We start from the raw sequence: 20,693 nt of genomic DNA, 5'->3' as shown, positions 1-20,693 counted from the left end.
TTTCCTTCTCAGTAGCTGGTGCAGTGCCGTGCTCTGGCTTTGGTGTGAGAGCAATGTTGATAGGACACAGATGTTTTTAGCTTTTGCTAGGTAAAGTTTATACTAAATCAAGGACTTTTCAGTTTCTCAGGCCCTGCCAGTGAGAGGGCTGGAGGGGCACGGGAAACTGGGAGGGGACAGAGCCAGCACAGCTGACCTGAACTAGCCAAAGGGGTATTCCCTACCCTATGACATCATGCTGAGTGTATGAGCTGGGGGAAGAAGAGGGAAGGGGAGACATTCAGAGTGATGACGTTTGTCTTCCCAAGTAACTGTTATGTGTGATGGAGCCCTGCTTTCCTGGAGGTGGCTGCACACCTGCCACCCCCATGGGAAGTGGTGAATGAATTCCGTGGTTTGCTTTACTTGCACGGACAGCTTTTGCTTTAACTGTTAAACTGTCTTTACTTCAACCCACGAGTTTTCTCACTTTTGCTTTTCCGATCCTCTTCCCCCATCCCACCGTGGGGGAAAGTGAGCGGGCAGCTGCACGGTGCTTTAGTTGTTGGCCAGAGTTAAACCACGACACTGTGAAAATCGGAAGTTTCCTACAGGATGCCTTATCTACACTGAAACTGGATAAGGGTCAAGAATCCCGGAGCTGCTTGAGTTTTCACAGGCCAGATAAAGGCATAGTTTTTCATCACCACTGGAACTGCATCAGCCCCTTGCATGGTGGTTTCATTTACAATCAAAAATCATCCTTGCCAGCTCTTTGGTTTAACGGATGTTACTAGCTGGCCAGTGCAAAGCCGGAAGATAGCTACTGGATCCCATAGTTGAGCATCATAAGCTTTTTTTACCATGCAACATGGTAAAAAAGTTAGTCAAGAGAAATTTCATTCACCTATGCTGGAAGTGTTGTTTTATTCATCACTTCCCTATAGATCAGTAGGGCCTCATCTAATGTAATTTGCTCTGCAAAGCTATGTGACTAGCTGCTCCCAAGAACTGCAGGACAGACTGGCTGACTTTCTTCCCTCTGCCCAGTGGAAATTAGAACTTTTGAAATCAGGGGAGCCATAGTGGCACAAAATTGAGGTGAAAGTCAAGCTCAAAATGTCCTTCCTGTTCTCCGTGCTCATGCTGTGTTTCAGAAGGTTCTGGCTTTTGTATTCTGCTTGTTTCAGAGCTGTTGCACTGTAAGATCTGCCTGAGGGCCAGGGAAACTGTACAGTATCATAGAATTAGTTAGGATGGAAAAGACCCATAAGATCATCAAGTCCAGCCATTAACTCAGGGCTGCCAAGTCCAACACTAAACCATGTCCCTAAGCACCACATCTATGTGTTTATTTTAATTCTTCCAGGGATGATGATTCCAGCACCTCCCCAGGCAGCTTCTTCCAATGCTTGGCCACCCTTTCTGTGAGGAATTTGTTCCTAGTAGCCAATCTAAACCTCGCCTGGCACAGCTTGATGCCACACCAGGGGAGGTTTAGAGTGAATATTAGGAAAAATTTCTTCTCATGGAAAGGGTGGCCAAACACTGAAGTGAAGCAGAGCACCTGTGTTTCAGGTAATGCAGACAGTTGTCTTCCTTACTAATGCAAAGTCTCATAACGCACAGGAATGCCCCAGTTAGCAACAACTGTGAGAACTGGGTGCTCATATGCCCGTGGTGTCTTCAAATGCATGCACAGATCATTGCAGCTGAGTAAGATACTTAAACCAAATTTGTTTTTTCCTAGGTGAAAAATATTTCTTCTGGTCCAGTAAAACTCGGCCTAGAATACTGAGGTACTTTATGCCCCGCTCATACGTATGCCCCAGTCATACTGTACTAATCGCATTTGTGGTCTGGTTCAGCAGTTTGGCTGATAAAATACTGCTGGATCCCTTTTGTATTATTTTTATTATTACTCTGTTTTGAATTGAAATCCACAGTTTAACTGGTCTTTTAAAGTACAGTCAGCAGAGTACAAGCTGGCGACTTGCTGGAGACTGGATCTCTCGGGACAGGCTACCTGATGTGCCTAGCACCTGGTGGACTCCACTAGTTCAGCGTACTGCCGGACCCTGGGGAGACATCCTGCCGTTGCCTTAGAGCAGCACAACCCAGCAAGGTATGTATATTGAGATACCTCAGCTTAGACGAGGCTAAATGTATGAGCTCTTCCGCGGGCTTGCTGAAATTCCCCAACAGCAAGAGGGAAGTTGCAGCAGCTTCCATGACGGCATGCCTAGAAAAGGCCCCTGATGCTTTGCAGAGAACAGAACCAGAAAAGATAAATACCACAGCACCTGAGCTCCTGCTTAACGTGGACAAATCGGCCCTCTCAAGCCAAGGATTTCACTAGTGAGCGCGAACTGTGCACGTTCATTCTTTAACGGGCGCCATTTGTAAGGCCTGGTTTGCAGATGTCCTGGGTACTTAAGAGCTGAAGTTCAAATCAGTGAGATGTGAAAGGTGCGTAATAATTATATTTTGTTCTTGTGGCTTCACCTCTCTCATACTCGTGGTTGTGAAATGGCCCCTTTAAGAGGAAACGGTACTGAGTGGTCTTGTTTAAGATACCCTGTGTTTTGGAGGTGAGGAAACAAGAAAGTGATGGTGGTTCAAAGGTCTTCCTGCTGAGGCCATCTGAGAACATAAGACCGCCCACATTTTAGCACCCGTCTTTACTAGATTATAAGTCAAGCTTGCGTCCCTCAAAACAATACCTTTGAACACATCACGACAAATTTGATAACACCTAGGGGACTTTTCCAGATCATTGGAAGCCATCTTGTCTGTAAAGCTATGCAGCCCTGGGATGAACATGGCTGGGTTGCTATCTACTGCTTCGATATGGTTTAGATATCTGAATCCAAACACATGCAATAGAATTTAGGCAGAGTTAATTCTGTCATTCTTTGTAGTCTCTTAATAGTTAATAATTTTTGAGGGATAATATGTTAGTAGTATATCAGTAAGATGAAAGTTGTCTCTTCAGATTCTCCAGACTAGAAGTAGCCAAGTGTATTCCTTTATGAAATGGAGCTATGCTTCTTTACTTAGCAGAGGGTTTTGATGTCTGAGGGATCTGCTTCTCCCTTTTGTACAACATAAGAAACAAAAGCCAAAAGGAATAAAGGACTTTGAGGTCACTATGCCTGCAAGGCCACCTGGGCAGCATCGTTTCCTAGTTAGAAGCAAAAAGGAGGCACAGGGACATTCTACCCAGCTTGCAGAAAGGCCCATCTTTCCTGTATTAGCAGAAAAAAAGCACTCTTATCCTTTCAGACTGTCTGAACAGAGGTCCTAGTCAGTAAGTGTGTTGGGTAAGTAACCAAAGAATAAATTTGGAAGAGCAGATACTCTTAAGATCTTTCTTTACCAGACCAGTTGAAATACTACTGTTGTGGTTCTGCTTCTGATTCATAGCATGAATTCAGAGCATTCAAGATAAATGAGAAGCACACAGTAATAAAATGGTGCCTGCTGCTGATTTACACTCTCCCTCAGTGTGGCTGTTGCTACAGAACCCATTTATCAGAGCCTTGGCAGGGAGCATTGCTAACTTCTTCCCTTTCCCTTTTTAAACCAACTTCCCCCACAAGCAATCATTATTTTTTTGGGGGGGGTCCTACAATAGCCCGATGATGGGAGGATTTAATCCATTATGGCAGTGACAGTCTGCTGGGCTAACCTGCAGATGAATTTCCTCGCAAGTGCTTTGTGCAGTGCCTGGGCAGATGAGTCACTTCCTGGCCGGGCACCCAGCCATTATCTCCTTCACTTTTAACACTCGCCTCTCTGAGTATACAATCCCAGAACATGTCTAATGTGTCTTCTCAGGGTGACGATATACAAATATATAGCAAACCAATTATTACTGTTGAATACACTAGTATTTTATTCAGCTGTGTTTTGTCTTTGTGACTCTGGTTCATTAAAGGTGATTATATATGTCGCTGTCTTAAAACCCTGCTGAACCAAACCTTACAAGTCACTGGTTCTAACAGCATGTTGATCAGGTCCTCATTTGTGAGCAGCAGTGAAATGCTGCTGTTAGATATTCAGTGGCCACACTGCATTGCCTTGGTTGAAACCAGATTATGTCAAGTCAGCGTGGAACAAGATCACGGTTTTACTGGCAGCTGTCCCATAGTAGTGTTCTCCTGGATGGCCCATGCAGACATGCTGATGAGTCACAGGGAGGTGGAAAGCAAAAACCCCAACAATTTAATTATATTTGTATATACTGTTTAATTAAATTTTTGCGTTAAAAAAAATGCTTCATCATAATTCTTTTAATCCTCCTGCATGGCACTTTTGCTGGGGAAGGCGCAGCCTTGGCTGAAATGAGACTGGACTTAAATGAGACCCACGCTCCTCTGAATTAGGAGCCCAGGTGGGATATTCTAGACGGTCATGAGGTGGCTCTGCTTAGTGCCTGAATCACTGCTTGCCACTGCTTGGGAAGGGTGGGCTGTGCGTAGTCATTCTCTGTGGTTAAATACATAGCTGGCTGTTTTACAGACCTCTCCGATGGCCTGTCTCCTCACTTCTTTCACAGCTGAAAAATCCTGCTGAAAGGGGCTTCCTGGGGAGCCTCCCTCTTACTTCCCATTTACAGAAACAGGCTGTGCCCAGGGCTTATTTTCCAAGTGAGCTGCTACTGATGGGGGTCTTCATAAGGTGAAGACAAGCTGTTCCTGGTTGTTCGGCCACAGGTTATTTATAAATCTCTATTGGGGTCTTTACCTGTTGAGGTTTTTTATTAATTCCTTTAATTTTAAAAATCTTTTTAGTGATTTTTTTTTAAATTTCACCTTAATTCATCTCTTCATTTATTGATTACCTCACTTGCAGATGAGTCTCAGCTTGCTACACACAGCAATCCAGTATTTGTCACCCATTTGTTGTAGGCATCGCTGCAAAAGTGACATTTAAGATAGTGCTATCCACAGATGTTTCTGTGAAACTTCCCTGAAATGAACAGGCACTAAAGCAGAAAGCAGCTGGTTTTCTATCCAGTTTTCTTCTAATGTTTTTGACCTCTTTAACTTAAGCAGTTACACTATTAAGCTACACTTAATCACTTCCAATCCTTCAGGATGACATGACAGTCCTCCTAGAGACAGCAGGATATGGACGTTTGTTACCTTTCAGGATCTTACAACACTTAGGAGTACAAAGCTGTGGTTCGTGACCTTCTTATAGTCCAGTCTTGCTGGAGACAATTGTCAATGCTTTACCAGACATGGCCTGCAACTGCTGCCACTGGTTCCTCAGCCTCTCCTTGAGGTGCCCCTTCACCTCCTTCCCTTCCTCCCAGACCCTTGTTCCCTTCTTTCTCTGCAGCTCAGGGCTTGTCACTACATGGTCCTGCAATGTCAGGTGCAGCTCTCCTCAAACCTCCGCTGGGAAGTACTGCTCGTTTTATTTAAGGCACTTCTGGGGCAGATACCTATTTTCTAAGCTTGTAGGAGCCAACCTATAATGGGAACCACTTACCATGTAAACATCTTACAAAACAGGCCTTCAGTTCTTCCCAGCATTATGAAAATTTTAGACATGACCAAAAAATGTGGCAGAAGACAAACTGAGAAAGGGAGTATGCGCTATGTGTATGAGCTACGCTGCTAACGTGCTTGTGCTGATTGCCAGCCAGTCTTACTCCAGTTTACATGCTGCTTTTTGTTCTAAGTAACTAGTAAGCAGAAAATAACCCTACACGGCTGTTTGCTTGTTGCTCAGGTTATTCTCAGGACAGTGGTTTGAATGTCATGATTCTTGTCAGATACACAGATTAACATGATGTGCACCAGGATTACAAACCCAGGTGAACTAAAGCCAAAGGCAAGGCAAAGTCAATATAAACTGAACCGAGACTTCTAATTAGTGGATTCAACGTGAACAGATCTCCCAAGTGAGGACATATAACATCACATTCTAGAGGGAATGTATTTATTGATGGGAAGATGAGGTAAACAGAGTATTAAGTGCTCTGTATTTCATGTGAATAAGGCAATGGCTTCATTAATAATGAATGCTAATTATGTCATCTCCCTTAGGTATCTGGTATGTCTTCACTTATCGATACTTTCCTTCCTGTTAGACTGAAGAATGCCAATAGTTCCAGGCAATAACATTGTCCTTTACTGAGTAAAGAGCACAGCTATTTTAGAAAAGACTGAAAATATGTTTCTTATCAAGTTTAATTATTTCGAACAGATATGTGTCATTACAATTGTACACAGGATAATTACACGTGCAAATGTATAACCGTATACACAATAAGCTATGCATAACAAATGCGTATTGTGTAATAATGCAAATATTATTGTACAAACAAATGTATTACTGCAATGTAACTTAGGAAGAGATATTCTTTGGAGCAATGACTTTTCAATCAGTAACATTTCCTAACTGGAATTCAATAGGCATGAGATAGTTAGACTAAGATTATGTAAAAAGGCGAGGAAAGAAGTGTATGTGTCATCAAAGTCCCCAACAGAAAAGCTCATACAAGCAAAACCTACATGACTGCAATCCCTACAAGGTGTTTGTCATCTTCCGAATAGCATGTATCGTGTCCCAAATCACCCTGTTGCTACTGTCAATGTTAATATATCTCTGTACTCCCTGGCAACTGAAAGCAGGGGTGAAGAACAGTGGGAGCTGCAAGTTCCCAGATGTAGTCATCTTCCATGTTCAGCGGCATCCTTATGTCGTTCATCTTCACTGCCAAACACTAGGTGAGGACACCACGTATTTCCAGAAACGTTACTTGCCTTTGTCCTGCAGTGTTTTCCTTCTCTGTTCAAGGCCCCTACTTGCCGCAAGCCGTTGTTCATCTGTCAGAACAAAACATCACACAGAAGAGAAGCAACAGCTCCGTACCTTCAGCGTGAGAGAGACTAGTCAGCCATTTGAGCAGCTGCACCTGCAGTTCTGCTTCTGGCCCACCTTAGTGGTCTGGAAGCAATGATCTAGTCCAAGGAAGCTTCACTCCCACTCCAGTTCAAAGAACCATGCAGGTTCACGCCCATTGTGCATTACTAGTAGGACAGTGGCTTTACTCCATCTCCTCTTCCATGGAGATGTGGAGGTGTAAAAGTGCCTGTCTTTGAATGCAAAGGTGTCTAAGCACTCGAGCAATGATTTTTTAAGAGGTTCTTTCAGGTCACAGATTGACCTCAGAAACAGAAGGCCAGCTGCTAAGGGAGAGCGCTACCTACTAACGGCTCCAAAATTGGACGGGGTGAGCACCACAGAGTGGAGAGGAACCCGAAGCAGTATGGGGTGCCAGCTGACACAGCCACTCACACATCAGCCTGCGCACGAGGGATGTGCTCCAGCCCAGCCCGTGCACCTGGATTGACACTGCGCTGCCAGGTAAGCAGGCGTGTGCAGGTCTGTGCTGAAGACCATGGCAGTGCGGCCTCGCTCCAGCTGCTGCTCTTTTCTCATAGGCACCGTACTTACGCAAGCAGCCTCAGCTTCCATCTCTGCAACACCTAAAGCAAATTATGACCACAGGAAACCTCAGAAATATTCAACATGAAGGCTAAAAACTAAAGGAAATGCTGAGGGTCATCTAGTCTACTTTTGTATTCAGAGGTAGGATAAACTCCCCCTAAACTATGGAACTTAACCTTTTTTTGGTAGAAAATACTTTTTAGGGTGTCTGGTTTACATTTTCTGAACATTTATGACTGACAGCTCTGCTCTACTAGTAATTAACAGCATCACTGAAAGATCTTTTCCTTGTTTAAATAAATACCAAAGACCCAAGCCAAAATAATTTTAAGTATACCATAAAACGTTAGCAAGATTGAAAACTTCAAAGTCACTAGTGGTTCATTCCAGTTTCTGCAAGAATCAGAAGGAGTATTTTCAGTGACTTCAGTGGGATGATTTTCTAATGACCTTCACAAGATTCAGCTCAGCAGCACGTATTTATGGGTCCATTATCCAGTTATCAATATTCAGAACTAAGTAGCCTCCTAATCTTTTGAAAGGAGCCTTTTCTTCAACCAAACTGGAACTAAAAATACACTGTTCTCCCAGCGAACACAGAGAAAATAGAAGGTTTGGTTTTTTTTTTTCTACATTAGTGATTAAGAAATGTAAATTGAATTGTTCAAAAGTTGAAAGTTAAAGTTCCATCTCTAATCACTCTCACTGGTGTCACCGAAATGGTGAAATAATTTAATGTAATCATTAGATTTGCAATGATCTTATTCTGTTAAGTGCTATCTTCATTTAATCAGCTGTTCCTGTAATTACATGATGGCTCTCCCATTAGTATTTTGTCAGCCTCATTGAGAGCTGTATACCTCCACTATTAAAAATTTTTATAGGCTACAATGTGATGTGCGGAGTTCAAGTTGATTGGAATTTATTGTTGCTTAACTGCAAAAACAGTGGGTTAGCCACAAGAAAACAAGTTCTATCATCTATTTTCATATCCCTTTAATCCATTCAGAAAATACTTGAGCATAATGAAATTTTATCTTTTAAAGTCAATGCTATTTGATATTAATTGGAAAAGAAGTTGGAGTAGAAAACTAGTTTTTGCAGGGGAGATTGTTGCATGCAGAGCAAAAGCACATCCCAAAAAGGCTTGAGTCTCGGATTTGATCCTATGGGCTTTGGAGGCTATTCTGGAAACTTACCTGTAATGGATGCCTGCTGCACAGCAACAGGAGAGGGGCCGCTGCCTGTCAAAATGGAGAGGTTCATTTTAATCTCTGAGAATTTGGATTAACAGCCCCGAAGTTACGGAGTGAGCCAATTGATTAAAAAAACCAGCCCCTGAGCTCTCTCTGAGGGTAATGAAGGCAATAAAACTTGAGCAATACCTTGGACATACACTGTTTCTGATGCCTGACTGTGCTCTCTCTCACCCGTTTGGTGTGGTTACTTAACACACGCACCTGAAGCACCTGTGTGATTGCGTTGTGTGGCACATTGAGGCAGCTTGCAGCTTAGAACAGCAAACTCTGAAACTCTGTAGTGCTATTCACATACATGACAATAAGAAAACACTTTGAATGAAAACGAGGGCACATAACGCTTAAATAAGCTGTATAAAGGGCAAGTATAAAACCCTAACATCTAGTTTCTTGGTGGTGTGTGCTTGCGCTATTTTGTGCAGCATTTTCACAGTGTCTTCTTCCTGGTTTACTTTGTTTATACTTAGTAAGGCAGACTCTAACGTATATTGAAATAGTCACATCACACGAGTGCACACATATTAGGAATTCACGAAAGAATGGAATGATAGGGGGAAATGCTTCCATTAAACACTTGCGCGCATGCACTGCACGTTTGCAAGTCCTGAAACTAGACTTAGAAGAAACCTTTTCTTTCCTTGTTAATGTTAGATTTTTCTCCAGTGTTATATCAACTATCACAGACATATGCTCTGGTAAGCAATGTAATAACCTTTTTTTTTAATACAACAATACATGAAATTAATTGTTTAAGTGATAATGAGCAGAGAAGGGAAAGCAGGTGTGAGTGAAAGCTGATGTAGAACCAGCAGAGGGAGCTCCAAATCCTGAATTCTTTTTTGCGGCGAGAAACATCCTTGGGAGCCGACTGTTGTGAAAAATACTCGTCGGTCGTTGAGCACGGTGGCTGGCTGCACTGCTTCTTCCCTGGTTCGGGGAATCACAACAGCAAAATGATATCACATTTCTTTGGGTAGGAGTACTCTCCTAACATGCTTAATATGTAATTTAAAAGGTCTCTGTAGTACCACTGTTTGCTGGAAGAAATAATGTTAGTATAATTGTAAGATCTTCCACCTATCGAATCATATGCTAAACTCTTTCTTAATATATGTCATGTCAGCACTGTTGCCCTTATTACCTGAATCCATTGCACTTAACAGTAAGCTGTAATGAAGAGCAAGACTGTGACATTAAATGCTCTATTCCAAACCAAGACATATGACACCTCAACAGAGCGCCCTAGCCTAGAACACAACATGTTTTCTTATTTTTAGAAATAGTTCCAATATGACGGGTGCCAGGACACTCGAGGTACATGGAGCACGGAGCCAGCTACGGAGTGCTTTCCTCATGATCAGGCCAGCAAACCTGACAGGCCTCGGCAGCCCTCCCTGGTATGGGCTCACGTAGACCCGGACCCTTTCGGCATTACACCTTCCTCAGCTCAGGGTAAGAAACTGTCCTGGCCAAGGAGAAGTGTTACTGGAAATCATTTCACTGTCAAAATCTCAGACTGAAAACCAGCACAGCTGTGGAAAGAGCGGGTCAGGCGCTCTCCAGATCTCTTTGCTAAAAGTAGTCGTGGACTACTTCTACCTTTAATTATTTCTTTCAGCAAAAGAGACTGGAGATGAATTAAATACCCTCTCAGCACAATGTATTATCACTGAGAGCTGCACAATTCAAGCTCCTTGTCAGCAGTGTCTAAGGCAGGGATGGCTTTGGTACCTCTCTTCCTTTCCTCAATAACATGCTTACGCATTAAGCATTAAGCTGATTAACATTAGCTTAATTGGTAGCAAACCAGGTTTGAGCTGAATGCTCTTGAAAACTCTTTCTTCTTGAGTATTACCATGAGAGACTTTTTCTTTCTCTGGGAAACAGGAAAAAGGAAAAAAATGTTTTATTCTCATTCTCTTCTACTGATGGCTATACACAAATCTTTCTGAATTATAAACAAACAGCCAGCTTTGACCAGCACTATAAGACCATAATTACAAATATCTGCTAAAAAGGCTTTTCAGAGATTTCTCTCTCTTGTATTTCTCTGATCTTTACAGTGGTATTGCCAAACTTCCCTGTATCATATGCATTTACTAACCCCCTTCTTCCAAATTAGAGACAATAGTAGCTTTCTGTAACTGGTGACATTTGCATTTCTTTATTCCTGGTTTCTGATGAAGTAGCTACCATTCTCCAGCTTTTTCCAGTGGCCCATGAAAGTTTTGGCTAAGGAGACTGTTATTCAACCCTAACGCTTCCCAGCCTTTCAAATGCTTGTTTGGTGGATGATTAAAACTTCACAGAATTCAGCCACTCTGCTCCCTCCCTCCCTTGTCTAACACACCTGCTAGCGATGACAGCCAACTCATCAGCAAGACTGGTCTTGGACCTATGGGGTTCGGGACAGAATTGTCAAAACTTTTCTCATGCACTGAGACTAGATTCAAATTGAAACTCTGGTATCCATCTGTATACAATCCTTGATTGCTTTTAACATCGGTCAACAGTTTCTTAATCAGTAGGCACTCCCAGCGTGGCTTGCAGCTCCTCCCAACAGGCATTTCTACTTTGCTGGTGGAGCCTAGGTCTCAGGCTGTGCTGGAGACCAGCTGTGCATGCTGGTTACGGTGCTCTGAGGAGCACATGCTGAGATGCAGCCCCAAGCAGGAGCAGGGCCTGGGGAGTCCACAGGTATCTGATACTTCAGCACAGGTTCCAGCCAGCTTGACATCACATCCAGGAGCAAGCCTGGGGTACTGCAGACCTGCCCCACCAGCAGATACCTAAGCAAAGCTTGGTGCAGGTGCTTTGAGTCCCAAGTTCAGCAGTCAGTGACCACAGAGAGACTGCAGAGCCTTCATCACTCAAGTTCTTAAAGTCCAATTAAACAAACATTATCGTGTCTTGGGACAGAGCAGTGCATCACTGAGGTCACTCCTGAGATTCCCTTCCTCTGGCACTATGATAAAGGCAGAAAGTACATGTGTCACAGGTATCTACAGATAGAGAGGTAAGCCAGTGTAGATGTAACCACAGGTCTTATATCTCATTGTGTATTTGCCAGCTGTGTGCCTAATACAAAGTAAAGACGTGCCAGTTGTAGATTTTAAATGTGTTATCCATTCACTGAACAATTCCTATTCTGAGTCAAGGAACTTTGTTTCTGCTCACTGTTCAGCACTCAAGATAGCACGGTTACTTTTGAGAATGTGAGTGAAAAAATAAAGTGCTTTATTTTAAACATATTCCCTGTGTATCGAAGTTAAAATAATGTTTCCAAAAGGCTTTGTTATTAAAAGAAGTTGATAAGTGATGGATATCTTAACTTCAGATCTCTAATTTGAAAAGATTAAAAACACCTTATCTAGTTCACTAAGAAATTTCAGGGCTTTAATCTAAACGTCATAGAGCTGCTTTTAAAAAAATCCAGATACAATCTTTATTTTTACTTCTAGCATGCTGAGCTTGTATCTGTTAACCTAAACTGAGTAAAAACATTTGCTTCATGAACTCAGGGTTCCCAAATTGTTATTGCTGATAGACTCTCAGTCCAATTTAATTTTACTTCTTCATTCAAACTGCCACTGTCAGAGCCTCTGAACTGTTCTATTTGAGGTGTCTAAAATGGGCAAACAGTACAACAAATCTCTGGTCCCTGTTACTGCCGCAGAACCACCACCCTTCCTAAGCTGAGAGTGTTTGTCTTGCAAAAAAAGCTAATTAGGTCAGTGTGTCAATTTAAATTGTACAGAAGATGAGCATTAAATGTTTACTAAATTTAACTGTCTGCTTCTGGATCTGGAACGTGTGTTTGCTAGGATAGAGCAGGAGCAGAGACGCTGGGCTTTAAATTAATCAAAACCAGTATACTGAAATGCATGCAGAAAATGAAGTGGCAGTCACAATTATGGTATTTATTGTATTATCTACATTATAAGGCCAAACAAAAGCTGAAGAAAGGGACGGCTTTCAGAAGGGATATTCTGAAAGGATTTACATGGCTTGTTCTGGCTGCAATTTGGAGAAACTGCCTAGATAAATCATTAAAAAAGTCATATGAAGGAACATTTTTTAAGTGCACGCAACATGAATTTGCAGGTGTTAGTTACCTCCAGCTGTGTCTAAATTATGGGGCATGGGAGCACTTTATAGTTCCTGGATGTAGGGGCATACCCCAAAAACATCTTATCTTTGTCCTCCTGTTTAGACTAACATGCAGCATTCCTTTTCCTTAGGCCATATTCTTGTTTCCATGGGAAATATCTGGGTGCACACCCCAGACGGCAGCACTGCAAGCTTCTGGCAGGAGCTCAGCCGTTAAATCAGGAGAGCAGGGTATGCTGTAGAGCATACCTGGCCCAGAGCCTAGATACATCTTCATTGCAACCGGGATTCACAGCCTGAAGTGGTTTTAGGTTTTTAGGTTATCAGTATGTGCAATGGGCACCAGCTTACCTTAGTTCCAAAAGAAGTGATGCACTCCTCTTCCAAAATACAGGTTAAAGCACTCCCTCATAAAGTGAGATCTTGATTAACAATAGTAATTCTTAAGATTATTCTTATTCTTGTACAATCACTGACATATCCACCATTATTTTTTGCTTTTGGGGGAGATAAGTTTGACACTTGACAGTGACTTGCTTTTCCTCCCAGGTATGCCTGAAGCCTGATGAGCCCATTGTAGGGAAAGTGACTCCACTAGGAACCTTCTGGTCCATGATATTGTAAGAGAAGGTCATGGGCAACCTGTTTCCTTCACTATAGTCCATAATATCTTGTGATGTAAAAAGTTTGTGCTTTCACTGTTGGCTCAGGTTGCAGAAAATTTTGACAACAAAGCTGGTGATCTTCTGGGGAGAGAACAGAGAATAAAGGAAAACTTGTGAGAAACAGACTGGAAAGGAAAAGTACCTCAAACCCAGCTAAGTTTAGTTTTAAAAGCTTGACAGAATCAGTAAGAATAGCAGTTGATACGCTTTTCTTGCACTAAATAAATGGATATATTTTCTGGTACTACAAAGTGTGTATGGGCTTATTTTTAGATGGCATTGTGCAGTTTATGCTCAATCAAACAATAAGCTCTGGGGAGTTGATATAAAAATATAGTTGAAATAAAAATAGATGTTTTTCTCTATATTATTTCAGCTTCTTGGAACTGGATGTTTCTTAATATAGTGGTGTGAAAGTAAACACTGCCAAAATTAAGAGGACAGCAAATACCATCTCTGTTCCATGTGAGCTAATAACTTGTCCAAGGTGGACTCTCTAAGTTTTCTTCCAAAGTATGTTCCAGACTCTTTAGTCTCTCCAGACTTGTAACCAAACAGAAGCTGCTGAAATATCAGCATCTAATATCAACTTCCTAAAAAAGCTATTGTCAACATATATTGTCACCTATTGTCACACCTATTGTCACACTGTTTCTGTATAATCCTTATTTCTGTTAGTCAATATCTACTGTGCAAGTAGGTACCCTTTTATTCCAGGTTATCTACAAAACAGAAAGGGAACTGTTGGTAAGAAAGAAATCAACTTTAGCTGTGGTTGTTTAACATGACTACTGGGAGCATACCCCCAAGACAACAGCTACTGTTGAACTGTGCGATCTCTATTTCCCTCCTGTAGCATTTCAGAAATTAACAGTGTGTACCTTGGTTGATTTGTTAGGAGTTTGCACAGCTAACACCACCAGCAGAACTTGAAAATAAGGCATCATTCTCATGCCATGGCCTCTCTGAAGAATGCCCCCCACCAAAAAAAAAAAAAAAAAAAAAAAAGCCACAAATTAGGAGAATACAGATACACACAAAGGTACCTCAATAGGTTTAAATGCCAGGACATCCATTAAAACTCCACATCACTTTCCTATGCTATCCCACCCACAGGTTTGATTGAACAGGGCAAAATAACTATCAAAGCTAGATGTAATGAAAACGGTTATGCAACAAATGAAGTGGCAGCAACAGCAAAACATATATACTTTACAAGCAGAACTCCCTGGGGACGGGAGGTTAGGAAAAAAACACCTGTTTGAGAACAGCAGTCCTCTGTTCCTCAGGGCTTGCTCCTTGCCGTGCTGTGGTTCTCAAGCTACAGTCTGCCTAGGCAGCTGCTGGCAGCTGCAGCCACCAGCTGTATCCAAGGGGATTCCCAGAATGGACCCAGCTCGGCAGCCGTGAAAATAGTACCCTGAAGACATGAAGCAATTGTTGGTCTGCATGCCATCAAGCTCCAGGGAGAATAAGTACTGAATAAAGGGAAGAATAATGTCTTCTCTTCAGTTTTGAATCACTTTATCTGTCCTGTTCTCCCTATTAGATCTCTCGCTTCTCCTGCGATTAATTCTCGATGTGTTGTTTTTAATAGTTGTATATTTCATTTGCATTTGGTACTTAAAGGAGGGAGGAAGGATAAAAGGTTGAAACTCCTAGAATTAGTGCACATTGACCCTTAACCTTAAACAGTGATATTACCCTTCTGTAAGTTTATCCTCTGCCAAGTAACTGTACCCAGGAAATAAATACTAGTCTCCTAACAGCTGTCCTGGAGACTACATCCCTATTACTACTTTTCTTGAACAGAGTAAACTAAATAAAGTTAAATGAAGTTATCAGACATGATCTCATATTCAAAGAACCAATGTCACTAAAATAACATTCTAAATTCAACAGTCTAATGTAATTATTAAAGTGGAATGTGGTCTGTTTAGTACTGCATTGATTTAAGCCACTCTCTTAATTTGTAGCAGCAGTGCCACTGCTGGCATTGCGTTAGCCCTGCTGCTATCATTACATCTTGGACAATATTTACAGCATAGCAGTGAATAATGTTAATGACCAAAATTTATCATATACAGATTTTCAGCAAACTATTTAAACCTCACATTAAAAGGGGACAGGGGATAAAAGACGGAAAGTAACAAGAAGCTAGAAAGCAAAAGACACTTCTTTGGCCTGTCTAGAAAAAGAAAAAAAGTGACTTCTCATGTTCCTTTCTGTGTAGGTTGATGCTGAGGATGGGGGGGTGGGGGGTGGGGGCAGGGTGTGTGGATGACAGACTTCTTAGAAAAAGGGACTGTGAGATGTGGTGGCACTCTTCCTTTGTCCCTACAATAGCATCCTTCTTCTCCCCAGCCTGTGATGCTGAGCCTGCCTGCCTCCTTTGCTCTCCCACCTTTTATTCCTTCTCAGTGGCCCCATTCTCATTTTTCACTTTCTTTAGTGCTGACCTCACAGCCTCAATATCATATTTTTATATAGCTCTTTTCACTGCCATATCTCAGCCACTGGAAAGTACATACACACCCACGCATGCACACAATGCACACATATCCCCAAGAATGATCTTTCACTTCTTACTTTTTCTATCATGTTTATATCCATTATATATGAATAGAATGCATATATATTTATATGTATATAAATTACTCTATATGCCACTTGTGAATGCTGGATCTGAGATGATGAACACACCTTTTGAAAATGTCTCTCTGAAGTCGTGTGTATCCAGGCTTGCCAATAAGCTGTGCCAAATATGTTCCACGCTAGCCTGGTTAGGCAGTCACTGAACTAAATGATTGTACTATAAGCAGAGCAGCTTATAGGTAGCTGAAGCCAGTGGCCTTGCCTGTCTGCAGACAAAAGGCAGGAAGAATAAAGGAACAGAGGTGAGAAAAAACTGAGAAACCCTTTGAGGAAGGCATTTAAATGCATTTTATGGTCGGTAAAGAAAGAAATCTCCTTCCACAGCATGCTTCTTCCCATCCTAAGATGGCTGTTTAAAACGGCACCCTGCCTGAGCTGACACACTTCTGATACGCTCCAGGTTCTCATCCCAAAATGTCAGTCTTGCAGGGCACGAAGAACTAAACCAGACATTTGGGGCACTGCCGAATTACACTTATAGATACATTTTTAGATGTGAATTTATCATAACTGTGTCAGCCCTGCTGCATGTGTGTAATGAGTAATACAGTATTTGGCACTACCTCTAAGGCTTGTTCCTGCAGCAATCTTATTGAGAATGCCCTTTTTCATTTTTTAAACAGTAATTTCTTGATTCCCCATTGGCTTGGTAGAGAGAAAAAAAAGAGAAAAAGAGTGGGGGGAAGAAGCTTTGTGAATGTGAATTCTCGTGCTCAACAAAGAAAAAAAATAGCAAAAGAAACCCCACCGGTAGTACAGTTGATCTTGAAACCTCACTTGCGATTTTCTTCCAGTTGTAGAGCAAGCAGTACTGGTTTGCATGCATTTGTTCTTCTTACGTAGGGTAAAAAATAATCTCTTCTTCCTTCATATCATATATTCATGTGAAATGTGCAGTTTCTTGCTAAAAAGGTTGTGGTGTTTTTTTTTTTTTAAAGTTTCAGTCGTAGAAGTGCAGAGGGAAAGCAAACCGAAAGTAACCGCATCCAGCAGAGGGAGCTCCAAAATCTGATTTTTTGTGAGTGTGACAGATGGTGCTTTTCTTTGCAATAGATGATCTCTGGTAGCATCCTGTTTGTTAAGATACATGTCCTTTGATGATTTTCATTCCTTCTGTTAGGAATTCCTGTCCTTCTCTCTCACAGTTCTCAACACTAAAATTATACTAGAATTCGTCTATGCATGAGGGTATTTTTTAAGCTCTCCTAACATTCTAAAATTTTTAATGTTTAAGTTAATTTCAATTTAAATTTTAATGCAGAAGTTGGCATATTTTTTCATAGAATGTATTTTAAATACTTATTTTAAGATTTTCTAGAAAAAAATATCATATAGGAATTATTTATGTGCATTTTCCTAAATTGCCACATGCAAACTTTTTCTGGCTTGGCAAATAAACAAGCTTCTTCTATTGCAAAAGAACATATATCTATAAATGGCCATGTGTTTCATCTTCTGGTCAAGTCACCCAGTCCCAGATGAAGCAGATTATATGAATTTTAAGCCCTTACCTCTACCATCAGCACGTGCTCTTCCCTCATTGTTCAAATTCATTAAAGAATGGCTGCAGATCCTGATGCCACTTTGTTGCATCTGGTAATATTTAACTGCTAATCTAACAGGTATTCACCTAATTTGAAGTGTGAAGGGTGACACGCATATGCCATTGTCCTCACAAATGGCTTCTAGTAAGTATGTTTTATTTGAGTTAACATGAAAAAAATAATCGATGCCTGTCTCTTGTTCACAGTACTTAAACCTTTGTCTCTGTGGAGAAGCAGATCCCAGCCTTCACTGGCCTAGTGGCAGAAATGCTGTGTAAGTGAAGTGTGGAAAGCAAAACCATGCTTAGCTCTCCCTTTTGGCTTTTTTTTTTTTTTTTTTTTTTTTTTTTGTGTCTTTTTTCACTTCCTTAGGCTCAAAAGCCTCAGGAACTTCTAACAAGTCCTGTCTGCTGCCCTCAACTTTTATTCTTACAATGAAGACAGAAAACATATGGCATTTAGCTCCTGGTCATGTCATACCACTAAAATATCTAGTCTGCTAGGGCTTTTTCTTTTTTTTCTGGCTTGGAGGAGAAAGAGACGTAATGGGAGCAAAATTCAGAGGAATAGCTGTGCAGTCCTTTAGCAGCTGCTCTGTGTGCACAAGGGGTCCAGACCGTTGTGTGTGGGGGTGAATGCCCTTCTGAAACAGTGTGGCATTGCCCTTGATGTAAGTCCTTGTTCTGCCAATGAATTAATGTCATGATGTACTCCCTATCTCTGCTCATGCTGCAGCAGCCCCCAGATGCAGCAGAATGTGTCATCATTCATTTTGCAGACAAGAAGGCAGTAAATGTTTGTTTGCTGCCAGCTGCTTGATTTCTGCACACTCTGCTCTACAGACAAGAGAGAGCTGGAAGCCATTTGTGCAAGTTGGAACTTCCCATCATGAACTCCTGGGTGTGTTGTGGCTGTGTTGGGCCCAAATCATCAGAAAGCAGGATCTGGCTCCACAATCTGTTTTGTTCCCCTCTTCCCCTCCTCTTTTTGATCTGCTTCCAAGAGCTTCCTCTGGAGTCAGTGATGATGGCTGGGCACCTTGGATATCTGAAAAGCAAGCCTCTCATTTAGGTGCAAAAACAGTGCTTTAGGCTTGTTTTTCAAGAAGTTCACTGATGACTGGGCATGCAAATATTGAAACATTATTTGTCACACTGCAAAGAATAGTTACTAAACAGTTAGGCTCTGATTTATTTGTGCATTTTAAATGTGCTAAAGTTGTGTCACAAACTATTGCTTATAAATATGTTACTTTCCCAAATCAGCCTGTCTCACAGAGGATGAAGAAGAAAACCTTCCATCTCATATATCTTCAGCTCAAAGCCTGCTCACCTTCTCTCCCTCTTGATGTGGTGCCAAGCAGAGCTGGGAGATCAGATTAATTCCTGGAAGTCCTTGCAATCTCAAACTGCAGCTGAATTTCCTATTCAAGTACTTTTCAGCAAGACTAATTCCAGGGATCAGTTCCTCAAGTTTACTCTGTCTTATGTCATGTGTGCCCAAAGGAATATTCTCTTTTTAAAAAATCAAGGTGTTCTTGAGATAACTTTTTTCTGTAACTTTTCCCTCTCTCCTGCTTCCACCATCCAGAATCTAACATCAAAGATCAGTGTTAAAAAGGTAAATGTTCACTTCATTAAGCATGTTTTCTCCTTCTCTTGTTCCTCTTTTTCAGTTTAGATCTTCGCACCTCATTCTTACTTAATTGCCAGCTGTGTAACCTCCCGTACTGCTATTCTCCAGCATGCTCTATCTGAAATACATACTCCAAGAAGCTTGCCCTCTAAGCATGAGATCTGAGAGAAAAGCAAACAGAAGAAACCCCCACTTTTGATCTGGCTCCTTTTCTTTTACATTCCTATGGCCTGATCTCAGTATGTGACAAACATGGGCTTCACGCCCAGCCCACGCATACAGAATGGGAGCCCTGTGCCTCCAAATGCCACCGCGCCCCTGCGCACAGCCCTGGCCTGCTCTGCCCCCAGCACCCCGGGCCCTGCTGGCCCACTGCCCCGGCCCCGGCGCTGCCCCGGCCCCTGCCTCAGCCCCACCTGAGGAAACGAGGCAGTGGCTGGAGCTAGGGAACTGTTGGGAGAAGTGGGCCCAGTTTCCTCTGCAAAGGCAAGTGCCTCCGTGATTTGAAACAAATCATGTCACTTACCTGTCTTCATTTCCCTTTCTTATAGATGATCCTCTCGGTGTTTAAACCCATGAGGAGGACAGAAGGGTAAGGGTGTGCGGCCAGTTTGCCCAGTTCCCACGAGACAAAATGGCCGCTGCCTTGGACCAACCCCTGTGAAGCGGGTACCCACAAAATGGCCACCGCGGGTTCTACACTGCAGGGCTGTAAGTCTCCTCCTCACAAAGGTGGCCACCACCTCCCCGTGCTGAGGCGAGGCTGTGGTGCCAGTGTACTGGCTGTCAGCGGGAGGGCTGCCTGTGTCGTGGAGTGCGAGGAGTGGAGGCAACCCAGTGCGATGGAGGGAGGAGGAGAAGGAGGAGGCCGAGCTGTGGAGGTATGTACTGGTTTACGCTAACGGGCAGAGATCCCTGCGGCAAGAATCACTATCTGTAGGATACAAAGGCAGTAGTAAATTTAATTCAGATTGAAGCTGGTGTTCCATATACTTCGGAGGGAGTGTTTTCTGAATTGTTTTTTTTCTTATTTCCTCTTTTCCCCCTCCCATGCATACCCTTTTACTCAGGAAACATGTAATTTAAAAGCTTTCAGCAACCCACAAACTATTGTGCTAATGTGCATCAGGCCTTTCAGTGGAAAAGTGATTGCCCTTCCTGAGGGGATATGGGTTGTGCCTGTGGCATTGGTGCTGGTATCATCAAATCCTAATTGAATTGTACGGCTTTTTCCAACGGAAATCAAAAGGTAGACTCAAGACTGAGCCGACCCTTACGTGCAATTAGGCACACAGTTTTTCTATTATTGTTCTTGCTATCTTCGAGCACTAAGTCAAAGAACTCAAAGCTTCATAGATGCTGCGGTTTTCAAAATA

The sequence above is a fragment of the Falco peregrinus genome, chromosome 7 (genome assembly GCF_023634155.1).
Source record: "Falco peregrinus isolate bFalPer1 chromosome 7, bFalPer1.pri, whole genome shotgun sequence".
Lineage (NCBI taxonomy): Eukaryota > Metazoa > Chordata > Aves > Falconiformes > Falconidae > Falco > Falco peregrinus.
This window is presented reverse-complemented; position numbering follows the sequence as displayed.